Below are 13,031 nucleotides of genomic sequence, written 5' to 3' on the forward strand. Positions count from 1 at the left end.
TCTAAAGACCCTGAAGACGTTAGTGAAGGTTTTGTGTCTCTACGGTTTATGGTTTCGGAGGAGTAGCGATAACAAGGTTTTCAGTAAAAGGGGCAATAACTTTTCAAGGGGTAAATCTTAGGGGACAAGTATGAAATCTTTGAAATAGTTTTAAGAGGACATATTAATGATGCAAAGATATTTAGAATATGTTGAAAGACAAAAGAGCTATAAAAAGAGCTTAATTTCTCATATTTTGAATGACCTTGACCTTTGACCTTTACAAAACTTTCACGGTCTGAGGTCAAAGAACCTAATGCAGTTTGTTCCATGTCTCTACGACTTATCGTTTTGAAAATTTTTCATTATTTGTAAACTTCATAAACTTTCAGGGGCAATAACTCATTGAAGGGGTCGTCAAATCATTTCACAATGAATAGATTGAAAAGTCCTCTCAAGTAGTCGAAGACATTGGTGAAGGTTCTGTATCTCTACGGTTTACGGTTTCGAAGGAGTAGCGATAACAAGCTATTCTTTCAAAAGGGGCAATAACTTTGTAAGAGGTCATAGGTCAAACACGTTGGGTCGTTTTTCGGAATAACTTTTGATATCCAGTATCATGAACCATAAAGTTTTTCGATAAGTCTTGTGGTTTCAAAAGTCCGGGAAGAAAAAGAATAATAATAATAACTAGTAGACTAATTGTTCTCAAACAATTAGAGGTCTTTCCACCTTCTTTAAATTTCTTGATTTTTTTTTACATTTAACTATCTAAGTTAATTTTTATACAAAAAGAATCCTTAAATGGCTTATAAGATAGAAAAAATAAAAATTTTAAAAATTTTGAAATGACCTTGACCTTTGACCTTGAACAAATATTCAAGGTCAAAGTTCAAGGGTCACATTGCACTTGACCCCATCCTTCTATGACTTTTAGTTTTAAAGTTATAAGGTTTAATAGTAAACGCAAAGTCGTTAAAGGGCGATAACTCATATAAGGGGTCATCGGATACTTTTGCACTGAATAGATTGAAGTTGTGTCTCAAGACCCTGAAGACATTAGTGAAGGTTTTGTGTCTCTACGGTTTACGGTTTCGGAGGAGTACTGATAACAAGGTTTTCAGTGAAAGGGGCAGTAACTCCTAAAGGGGTAAATATTAGGGGACAAGTATGAAATATTTGCAATAGTTTTAAGAGGACATATTAATGATGCAAAGATACTTAGTATACATTGAAAGACAAAAGAGATATAAAAAGAGCTTAATTTCTCATATTTCGAATGACCTTGACCTTTGACCTTGACATAAATTTCAAGGTCTGAGGTCAAAGAATCTTATCCAGTTGGTTTCAAGTCTCTACGACTTATCGTTTTGAAAAAAAAAATATTTTTTCTAAACTTCAAAAACTTTCAGGGGCAATAACTCATAAAAGGGGTCGACGAATACTTTCGCAATGAAAAGATGAAAAGTCCCCTCAATTAGTTGAAGACATTGGTGAAGGTTTCAAACCTCTACGGTTTACGGTTTCGAAGGAGTAGCGATAACAAGCTTTCATTGCGAAAGGGGTAATAACTCTTTGAGGGGTCAAAGTTCATATACACAGGGTCAACTGCAAAAATCTTTTACGGAGTTCATTCTCATGGACTATAAATCTTTTCGATAAATCTTGAAACTCAAAATCTTGCGGCGGAAAAATAAGAAGAATAATAAGAAACAGAAGAAAACCAATAGGTCTTTCCACAGAAAGGTGGAAAGACCTAATAATGATAATAATAAACATAAGCATTTCAAGAGGTCTTTCCACAGAAAGGTGGAAAGACCTAATGAGCCTATTAACAAAACTGAAAAAAACAACTCCTGGTTGTAGGCTTGAGGCTAAATTCTATATTGAAAACGCATAATACGTGTATCTTCTGCCCTCTTTTTCTTATCTCAACATCCAGCAGGCAAACTGTTTGCTGATTATGATAAGTATCAACTTTTTACCAAATTCGTGTAATATTTGATGATCCATGCGTCCATGGTTGGTCCATAGGATGGAGTTTTGGAAGTCGTATATTGAAAATATATTCATATTCAATTATCTTCTTTTCTTCTCATGGATGTGTAATTTAGCAGTCAAACTGTTATCGTGATTATAATATGAAAAACAATTATCCCTACACTATAATTGTGAAATTAAATGCCCTTGGACCCATGTTTCAGATCCGAGAATAAGGCTTATTTGGTCATAGATTTTGAAAGTACATTGGACCTTTAAAACTCTTCTTCACCCATGAACATTAGTTTCTAGCAGGAAAACTTTTTATGGTTACATCGCCAAAATTGTACAATTCATGATTCCTGGTCAGTGCTCAGGTCCCAAGATATTATAAGTTAGTCATCTTTTGAAATTATATTACATCATTGGAAATCTGCCCTTCTTTATGGATAAAATAGAAACCGATTATTGGTATACACAATTGATAAGTAAATCCTTTACCAAATAGTAAACTTTACGTCCCCTGTATCTAACGGTCCACAGATCAGACCCCAGGATGGGGATAAATAAGTCATATTTTAAAATGCATTTTATATATTCTTCTTTACTCTAGAATATATAGCAGACAAACCGTCTGCATGATTATTCCTCTCCCAAAATTGTAGCTTTCATTGCCCCTTGGTCCATTTGTAAAATGTTCTAGAAAGGGTTAAGTTGGTCATATAATAGCATTTAAAAATCAATCATCTTTGAAAATATATTTCATTTCTCGTGTACATCGAGCATTCAAATTGTTGTACGATTATTATACTCTAGAAACTTATAAAAAAAAAATCATGTCCTTTTGGTCCATGGGTAGGCCCTGATGTATGTACAAGTGAAGATAAATAACAATGATCAATCTCAAAAATCCAGTAAACAAAACGAATCACGAACAAGGCAAAAATACGGACCCCGGAAACACCAGAGGTGGGATCAGGTGCCCAGGAACATCCCCTGTCAACTCGTCACAACCGCGGTGAGCCCTATGTATCGATCAGGTGAACGGAGTTCTCATTAGTCAAATTAAGTACATGTATAAAAGTAATGACCTAAAAAGGTACGAATCATTAAAGAGGGTTGTTGAAATCCTTGTAACATCAACTTATTTGTCAGTAGCTTGCCCTAGTTTAGAAATTGATCGATCGTATTCTGAGCATACTCCTGACTATCGAATCAGTTGACATAAACACAATATGCAGTTGATGTAGGAATATCGCTACATAAATCAGGGAAGTTGGCGATGGAAAAGCTGAAGTCATCCAGTTTGTCATAGTTTAGTTAGAAGTTAGCCATTATAATCTATAGTCAGTAAAACATCCAAGTAAAAAAATAGGCGTAATAGACTCTGTAGTGTCTTTTATTTTGAGCTAATTGGCATATGTCGAGTGGACATATGAATGAAAGTACTATTGTTAATTGATCAAACGTCGTCGATATATCTAAATTTTTCTTCTTCTCATGAGGAAGTTTTATTAATATTTTCTCTTCAAAGGATAGACAATTAAGGGATCGAGCACAATTAGTGCCCATCGAAATTTAAACATCATAACTTTATCCTTATCTTTTTATGTCTCAAATGAAGATTGCCGGAAGAACTTATGAAGAACTCAAGCATCTTTTTAAATTTCAACTTCAGAGTTGAAAATTGATGTAGAATATTTAACAAAGTAATTTTATAAATGAGCGAACAGAAGATACGAAAAATTAGGAATTCCATTTTTATGGAGGAGACATTTTATTCCCTGGTTGGCTTCTTTTAAAATAAATAATGAAGCATAACAATCACGTTTGGGGGGTTGTTTTTGGTTTTGTTTTGTTTTAAGTTGTGAATAAAGATACAAAAAAGATACATATATAAGCATGAACCTGTATACAATAGCCTTTAATATTAGATCTAAAATTCAAAATAAAAAAAAAATCATGATTCCCTTGTAAACTGCACGTATATGTACATGTACTTTAAGATTAATATTTAAACCCATTAAGATATGAAGTTTACGAAGAGTCATACGAGCGATAAGAGATATGTATTTAGTATAAGTGAATATATGAATCCTCTAGAATTGTGCAATACTTGGTTATATTTCTTTGTGCCATGCAGTCCATTCTTGTGACAGTGTTTTCCCTTCTGTGTTTCATTTGCAGTTGTACAGCTTTCTGCGTCACCTACCCATCGACGCCATTACAACCTGGGGCACAAGGTAAAAAAGGGAAATGAATTTTAAAAGTTACTTTAAAAGCATAATTTTGTCAGGTAAAGAGGATTTGATGTATTCCCAATTACGGAGGCTAAATTATTTTTTTTTCCTTTTAAATGTAATATCAGCTTTAGTTTTGCATAATTTCCCTCCAGCAGTATCGTCTAGAAATACCGCGTTGCGCCATGTTAAATGTACTAGAATGGCATACTACTTTACACTATGGAAATTTTGATAGCCGTTAAAGGAAATACATCAGTTTCATCTAAAATTGCTTTATAACAATTATGGATACATGTAAGTGTAAAAATTTAATATTCTGGTACCATCCAAGTTCATGCTATTTTGAGAATTTCTTTTCTTAGAATCTTATCAGACAATTTGCAGTAAGCCCTTTAATTACTACTGAAAATATCAAATTCTATTGACTGGAGAAGAGGGTAAATGTATCTTTCCGACGATGGACCTTTAATGGCAACACTTTAAAAATTCCGGGAGTTTTTAATAGCTTGATATTATACATACATCTAAAAAAAAAAGGGGGGGGGGGAAGTCTTGCAGACATCTAGCAGGCAAATATTTTCTATTCCTAATAGGTAATAATCTTTCTTGCATCTTTCTTAAATAAATAGGACCTGGACTCAGGGTCAAGGTCCGAGGGTGTGGCTAACCTGGTCATTTATTAAAACTATGTCTTTGTTAATCTCTCTCTAGTCTATATATATTCAGCTGGGTATCTTATTAGCAACCTTGTAATAAAAGTAATGAGCAGCAAGCCTTCTCTCTGCATGCAAATAAAGCGAGTTCTTGATTCCTGTGTCGAGATTTTCGGCCTCAGAGAGGAAAAACTGTTACCCATTTTTTTTAATAAACCTTGGTTCAGTTTTAACCTTGTGTCACAGATGAAAATGTACGATTGGACATTTTGACAATTAATTTGAATATTTTCTCTATCAAATTCTACATATCTGCTATTAATTAATGAGTTGTCATAATTGCTTTAATCTGTCAAATTTATCTATTATAAAATATCTAATTCTTCAATTATCTGAGTGATATGACCAGATGGACTTTGGTTTGAGTGACTTAATCATTGTTTATTTTATAAATATATAATCTTTAATTCTAGTTGAAAATCAAATAACTCATGTCATATGTTACTCAAGTTTGTCAATTATCAATCTTGTCTATAAATACAAAATTCAGTTAACATTCGGAGAGTTGGAATCGGGACGCTGTCCTTGATACTGTCCGACCCAACGAGAAATAAGGTCTGCAAATCGCAAGGCGGTTTTTATCTTTTTACCAATAGTCCACCCCAGTGGCTTTGCAACAAGCACACGCACCTAAAGCGGGGATGTGATACTTGTTTTAGGTTTGCACGAATTTCCTTGTTGTATCTCCTTCAAGAAAAAATACAGAAGTTTTCAAATTAAGTTTTGACAACAACAGATGTCATTACATAGGAGCACATTACATGTACGTGTTTATAGGTTTAAGGATGAGAGTTTTACACTCATTCTTCAAATGAAACAAGAAGATTTATTGTAATGGTATTTGCTAATTTATGTTTTAATTAATTGTTGAAAATGTATTTGAATTTAAGGCTACAGTATGGGGATTTATTTAATTCTTCATTGTTTATAGATTCTTTGAGATCGATCACTTTTCGTTATCTTTACCTTTTACATTCCAAAGAAATTATTATAATATTCAGCACTCCGTATATACTCGCCTATAAGTCGGGTTTTTTTGAGGGGGAGTTAAATTTTGGTCCAAAACTCTATGTCCGACTTGTAGGCGAGTCATAAAGAGATTGCTATTTTTCTGCACGGCGAACTTCAGCATTTTATATAAATTTCCGACGATTTGTGAAGAACGAAGTCCATATACATATATAATCATTTATGCATTCAAGGATTATACATAAAGTACAAGTATTTACATATTTTTATTTTTATCTTAAGTGTGCATGACCTACTTGCTTATTGATTTAAAATTAAATATCGGCGTCATTTCGAAAAATATGAATTGAAACCAGGTTAAAACAATACATGTACAAATACTGTTCTGCGAAATATTCTTTAAAAAAATCAGTTCTATCAAATCACTGCTAGAAAGTGAAATTTTGGCACCCTTTTTACTTTTTGTTCATTTTGTTCTCGTCGCACAAGGACAAATTTAAAAATGATCACATTAAAGAAAACCAATGTTTTCTCTTAAATACAACTGCATCTGGACGGATTCCATACATGATAATTCAGTGTGCATGTGAGAAAGGGCAAAATAACACAGGGCTAAAATAACCCTGTAAACAGTATATTATAAATTTATCTTTTTTCACTCAAGTGATTTTTTTTTCAAATAAGGCTGTGAAAAGTAAAAAAAAAAAAAGGTAAGTAAACACGCTTCTTTATAGGGAATATAAATGGAATAAAAACCTACGAGCAGCAGTAAACATAATGATTCTCCGCACAGTGACACTTAAGACAGCTGGTGGTATTCGTGTAGGTTTCTCCCGCTGCTAATCCCACGCCGTTTAAATTACAATGGTGTTTTGGTGCTTAAAAAGAGACAAAAACTTGCAATCATTCAGAAATATTAGAATCCTACATAGTTCAGTGTTACATTTAGAAATCTCGGAAGGAACCATTGAGGGAGAACAAAAGCTATTCTCAACTGAGTACCATATATACTCATCTATAGGTCGGTCCGCCTATAAGTCGGTTGTATTTTTTTAAGGTTATTTTGGAGGGATTTGCCATTGACCCACTTATAAGTCAGTACAACTTTTTGCCAGAATCAGTTGACAATTTTAAATCAATGCACTATATATTTGTTATTTCATTGATCTAGAATGATATCTAGTTACGTGTTGCCAGAAGGTTGTGTTGTCATAACCAAGGACTGTGTACAGGAGATTGTCTACGAATCTGACGGTTCTCAATGTCAGCCATTGGCGGCTGTAGGAAAGTGACGTTACTAAGAGCAAGTGTCGTTACTGAATGGCACAAGGTGCAAAGATATACATGTATCTGTAAATAATTTTGAATAAATGAAAATTTAAAAAAAAAAATTTAATTAAAGACAAAATCGAATTAAGGTATTCATTTTAAAACGAAAGGGTGGCACAAACAATTCAAAAAAGAAAAAAATGCTCATATTTATACATGAAAGTGATTCTGATCAATTAGTGAATTTTTTATAACAAAATGCCAATATGCTTGGTGTATCTATATATCATTCCTATGCCAAACAAAATTTCTTTCATACCGTTGGCCATAATCCTTGAAACGATAATGTTCAAATTTCAATTTCCTTTCCGAAATTTGAAGGACTGGCATATTATGTTGCGTTATAATATTTCTTATTATTATTTTAGAAAATGAATTTTGAAAAACGGCAGGTACAATTCAGATTAATGACAAAAAAGTAACGGTGGAAGAGCTTTAACAGAGATTGTTCTATCTGACGTATCCGTATACGTATCGAGGTATGAGAGGCATCTCGATCCCGATGATTTAACCGTTGGGTAACAGTTCCATCGTTTCTTGTTTGATTTTATCCTCATTTATTGGAAAATAAGGTATATACATGTAGTACTATTTCTAATAAAACGTATCAAGTTGCTGTTCACACCTATCATTTTATGGAAGGATTTAAAAAAAAAAATTAGTAAAAAAGTATGTATATTTTTATTAAATTGTTTAAAAATAAAAAAAATCAAAAACGGACTTCCCCCTTTTCTCTCTTTCTCTCTCTCTCTCTCACACACACACACACACACACACACCCTCACACACACTCACACACAATATCAGAATATATTATTGTTTCATTCTCGAAGTAACCTTTACCAGTGCAAGACATATTCCCCATAATGCATACAGTCAACGCTCGTTATCTCAAACTTGATTGGACCAATTAAAACTTCGATATATCCAAGAATTTGAGTTAACAAAGTTTAACTGTACGAGGTGTCAGAGATCAAACATTCTAGATGAGTATAAGTTTGTCTATATCAAGCAGACACTTAAAATTGATTAACAAAGTGGAGAAGGGGGAAGCTGGGCCGAGGCAGGGAGAAACCAAAAAATGACAAGTCACCTTAGCAAAACTTTGACAATAAAAATGTGTAGAAATTAATCAAACTCTTAAAAAACCTATTACTGTGTATGTGTGTGTGTGTTGTGTGTGTGTGTGGGGGGGGGGGGGGGAGGGGGGTTGTTATTGATATTAAGTTTTGAGTTCCTCTTTTCCACAAAAATAATAACGGATACATTAACTGTGAAAGATTATAATTTGACCATACTGCATACTCTGTGTGTATGTGTGTGTGTGTGTGTGGGGGGGGGGGTTGTCACCGAAAATTTCCATCCTTATTTTCTTTTTTATCATTATCAACATTCTGTATATCATTTGATCATATTTGATGGACATAGTTCTCCAGAAAAGCTTTGGAAAGCTGGCAATTCTGGGGTGGTTTGAAGACTCTATATTCCCTATAAATTGTTAGGTGATAGCCCTATCCGAAATTCCAAAGAGCTTGAGAAAGGACTACCATTTCCGAAAGTGATGCAATTACACGCAGTTTTTGTCGGGAATGAATTAACAATTGTCGATAAAAGGAGATAAACGGAGAAAATTTTTTATCTCTTATACATTACTTTATATACATGTTGACTAAAGTTTATTTAATGATTTATTTATTGAAATTAAGATGACTGTAATTCTTTGTGTACAAGCGGGATCAAAACTCTGAAAAAATGCTGATATTTTATCAATTAAATGTGTCGTATAAATTTTATCCTTTATTCTGTGTTTTTTATTTCTTTGCTACATGTACGTTGAAGCATCCTCTTCTCTTCTATTCTAAAAACTGCGTGTTGAATTGACTCACACTTGTCCCGATCTGGGCCAAAATGCATAAATAAATGAATAAAAATTAAAATAAATAAATAAATAAAAATCAGCTGGATGGACAAGGTAGTATAGAAGAAATAGATAAATCTATTGTTTTGGCATTTTTTAGCCTAATGTTTCTTTTCTTTCTTATAAAAAGAGAGTTAAGATAATGAATACCCTATTCTGAAACAGTTTCTATATATAAAACCATGAATTATATATAATACGCATGTACGACAAGAGAAGTATAAGGAAAAATCAAATTTAACAATTGCATTTTCATTTCATTACTTATTTTTGTCGCCATGAAGTCTTTTCAAGTTAATACTGCTGAAAGGACAAAATATATAAAGCAAAATCAAGCCGTATGAGAATAGATACGAAAGTAGCAATTTCAACTGGGAAGGGGAGACATACAGGTATTTGTCAAATAGTTCATCGAAAAAAAGAATGAAGAAAGTGAACAGACGCTATGAAAGTGTGTTCCGGGGGGGGGGGGGGGGGACTGGCATTTTTGATCATATAATGGTAAGGGTCTGGAAGCGAATTCTCTTTGACAACGGCTACACGGTTTTATTGATTGTGTGGATATCAACGTCTTTTGCACTTTAGTGTGTGAGTGGGGGTGGGGGTGGGATGTGGGGTGGTTAACTTTTATGTCATCTTAGGTAAATTACAGAATCAATCAATAAAATGTCCTGATGTTAAGAGGGAGAGAGAGGGATCCCGATAAATGTTTTTAAACAAAATTGCAATTTAAGTTTTAAACAATATAATACAAATACAAATTTATTTAATTTCATTATCTATATTTTTTAAATTTTCCAGCGAAATGATAGACGTTTACAGCAGCTTAATACATTTTTATTAGAAAAATATACCATATGCTATTCTTAAATGAATGGGGATACTTTAAAACCAAACAAATAACGATAGAAATTATAGTAAATAGTTTAGACATCGGGATCGACATGCCTCTCTCACCTCGATACGTATACGGATACGGATACTTATACGGATACCTCAGAAAGAACAATCTCTAACAGAAATTGTTCTTTCTGACGTATCCGTATAAGTATCCGTATCCGCATACGTATCGAGGTGAGAGAGGCATCTCGATCCCGAAGTCTAAACTATTTACTATAATTTCAATCGTAGTTTGTTTGGTTTTAAAGCAGCCCCATTCATTTAATAATAGCATATGGTATTTTTTCTAATAAAAAGTGTATTAACCTGCTGTAACCGTCTATCATTTCGCTGGAAAATTTTTAAAAACTAGATAATGAAATTAAATAAATTTGTATTTGTTTTCATTATATTGTTTAAAACTTTGATTGCAATTTTGTTTAAAAACATTTATCGGGATCCCCCTCTCTCCCTCTTAACATCAGGACATTTTATTGATTTATTCTGTAATTAACATTAGATGACATAAAAGTTACCCCCCCCCCAACTCACACACACACACACTAAAATGCAAAAGACGTTGATATCCACACAATCAATAAAATCTTGTAGCCGTTTCTAAAGAGAATTCGCTTCCAGACCCTTACCAGTATATGCTTAAAAATGCCAGTTCACCCCCCCCCCCCCCCCGGGAACACACACACAAATTTTCATAGCGTCTGTTGACTTTCTTCATTCTTTTTTCAATGAACTATTTGACAAATACCTGTATGTCTTCCCTTCCCGTCCTCAGTTGAAATTGCTTCTTTCGTGCCTATTCTCATACGGCTTGATTTTGCTTTATATTTTGTCCTTTCAGCAGTATTAACTTGAAAAGACTTCATGGCGACAAAAATAGGTAATGAAATGAAAATGCAATTGTTAAATTTGATTTTTCCTTTTAGTTCTCTTGTTGTCGTACATGCGTATTATATATAATTCATGGTTTTATATATAGAAACTGTTTCATAATAGGGTATTCATTATCTTAACTCTCTTTTTATAAGAAAGAAAAGAACATTAGGCTAAAAAATTCCAAAACAATAGATTAATCTATTTTTTCTATGCTACCTTGTCCATCCAGCTGATTTTTATTTATTCATTTATTTATTTTTAATTTTATTTATTTATTTATTTATTTATTTATTTATTTATTTATTTATGCATTTTGGCCCAGATCGGGACAAGTGTGAGTCAATTCAACACGCAGTTTACAGAATTGAAGAGAAGAGGCTTCTTCAACGTAGCAGAGCAATAAAAAACACAGAATAAAGGATAAAAGTTTTGATCTCGCTTGTACACAAAGAATTACAGTAGTCTTAATTGCAATAAATAAATCATGAAGTAAACTTTAGTCAACATGTATATAAAGTAATGTGTAAGACATAAATAAAACATTTTCTCCGTTTATCTCCTTTTATCGACAATTGTTCATTCATCCCCGATAAAAACTGCGTGTAATTGCATCACTTTCAGAAATGGTAGTCCTTTCTCAAGCTCTCTGGAATTTCGGATACGGCTATCACCTAACAATTTGGGGAATTTAAAGTCTTCAAACCATCCCAGTTGCCAGCTTTCCAAAGCTTTTCTGGAAAACTTTGTCCCTCATATATAATCAAATGATATACAGAATGTTAATGATGATAAAAAAGAAAATGAGGATGGAAATTTTCAGTGACCCCCCCCCCCCCACACACACACAAACATACACACAGAGTATGCAGTATGGTCCAATTAATCTTTCACAGTTAATGTATATGTAATTATTTTTGTGGAAAAGAGGAACTCAAAACTTAATATCCATACCCCCCCCCCCACACACACACACATACATACCCAGTAATGGGTTTTTTAAGAGTTTGATTAATTTCTACACATTTTTATTGTCAAAGTTTTGCTAAGGTGACTTGTCATTTTTTGGTTTCTCCCTGCCTCGGCCCAGCTTCCCCCTTCTCCACTTTGTTAATCAATTTTAAGTGTCTGCTTGAGGTATACAAACTTATACTCAACTAGAATGTTTGATCTCTGACACCTCGTACAGTTAAACTTTGTTAACTCAAATTCTTGGATATATCGAAGTTTTAATTGGTCCAATCAAGTTGCATGAGATAACGAGCGTTGACTGTATGCATTATGGGGAATATGTCTTGTACTGGTAAAGGTTACTTCGAGAATGAAACAATAATATATCCTGATATTGTGAGAGAGAGAGAGAAGGGGAAGTCCCTTTTTAACCTTTTTTTTTAATTTTTAAACAATTTAATGAAAATATACATACTTTTTAACTAATTTTATTTTTTTTTTTAAATCCTTCCATAAAATGATAGGTGTGAACAACAACTTGATACGTTTTATTAGAAATATTACTGTATATCTTATTTTCCAATGAATGAGGTTAAAATCAAACAAGAAACGGTGAAAATGGTACCCAACGGTTAAATCATCAGGATCGAGATGCCTCTCATACCTCGATACCTATACGGATACGGATACGTATACGGATACGTCAAAAAGAACAATCTCTAACATTAACATAAACATGAACAATCTTCTCATAGGAGGGAACGCTAAATAGAAGTTCAATATACAGCACTCTCTCATTAGATGAAGCGGTCGGTACTCAAGCTTTATCTACAAGAATACTTTATCAATAAATTTAGAGGGCGCTTCACAATGTTCACTTGGAAGCATTTTTTCACAAGAAGAAGAGGGCGCTATTCAGTATTCAAGGTTCACTTACACCATTCTTTTACCAGATCTAGAGGACCTTTTTCAAGCTAATCTCTCAAGCACTCTGTCTAGAGTTCGCTATTCAAGCTTCACACACAAGCACTCCCTCACCAGATCTAGAGTTCGCTATACAAGCTTCACGAACAAGCACTCCCTCACCAGATCTAGAGAGCGCTACTAAAGTTTCACTTACAATCACTTCGGCGATTATGCTAATTACCATACGCTCTAATAAACTCACATAAACTCGAA

Source organism: Saccostrea echinata, unplaced genomic scaffold (genome assembly GCF_033153115.1).
Source record: "Saccostrea echinata isolate AGI-Se365-2 ecotype Australia unplaced genomic scaffold, CSIRO_AGI_Sech_v1 ptg000081l, whole genome shotgun sequence".
Lineage (NCBI taxonomy): Eukaryota > Metazoa > Mollusca > Bivalvia > Ostreida > Ostreidae > Saccostrea > Saccostrea echinata.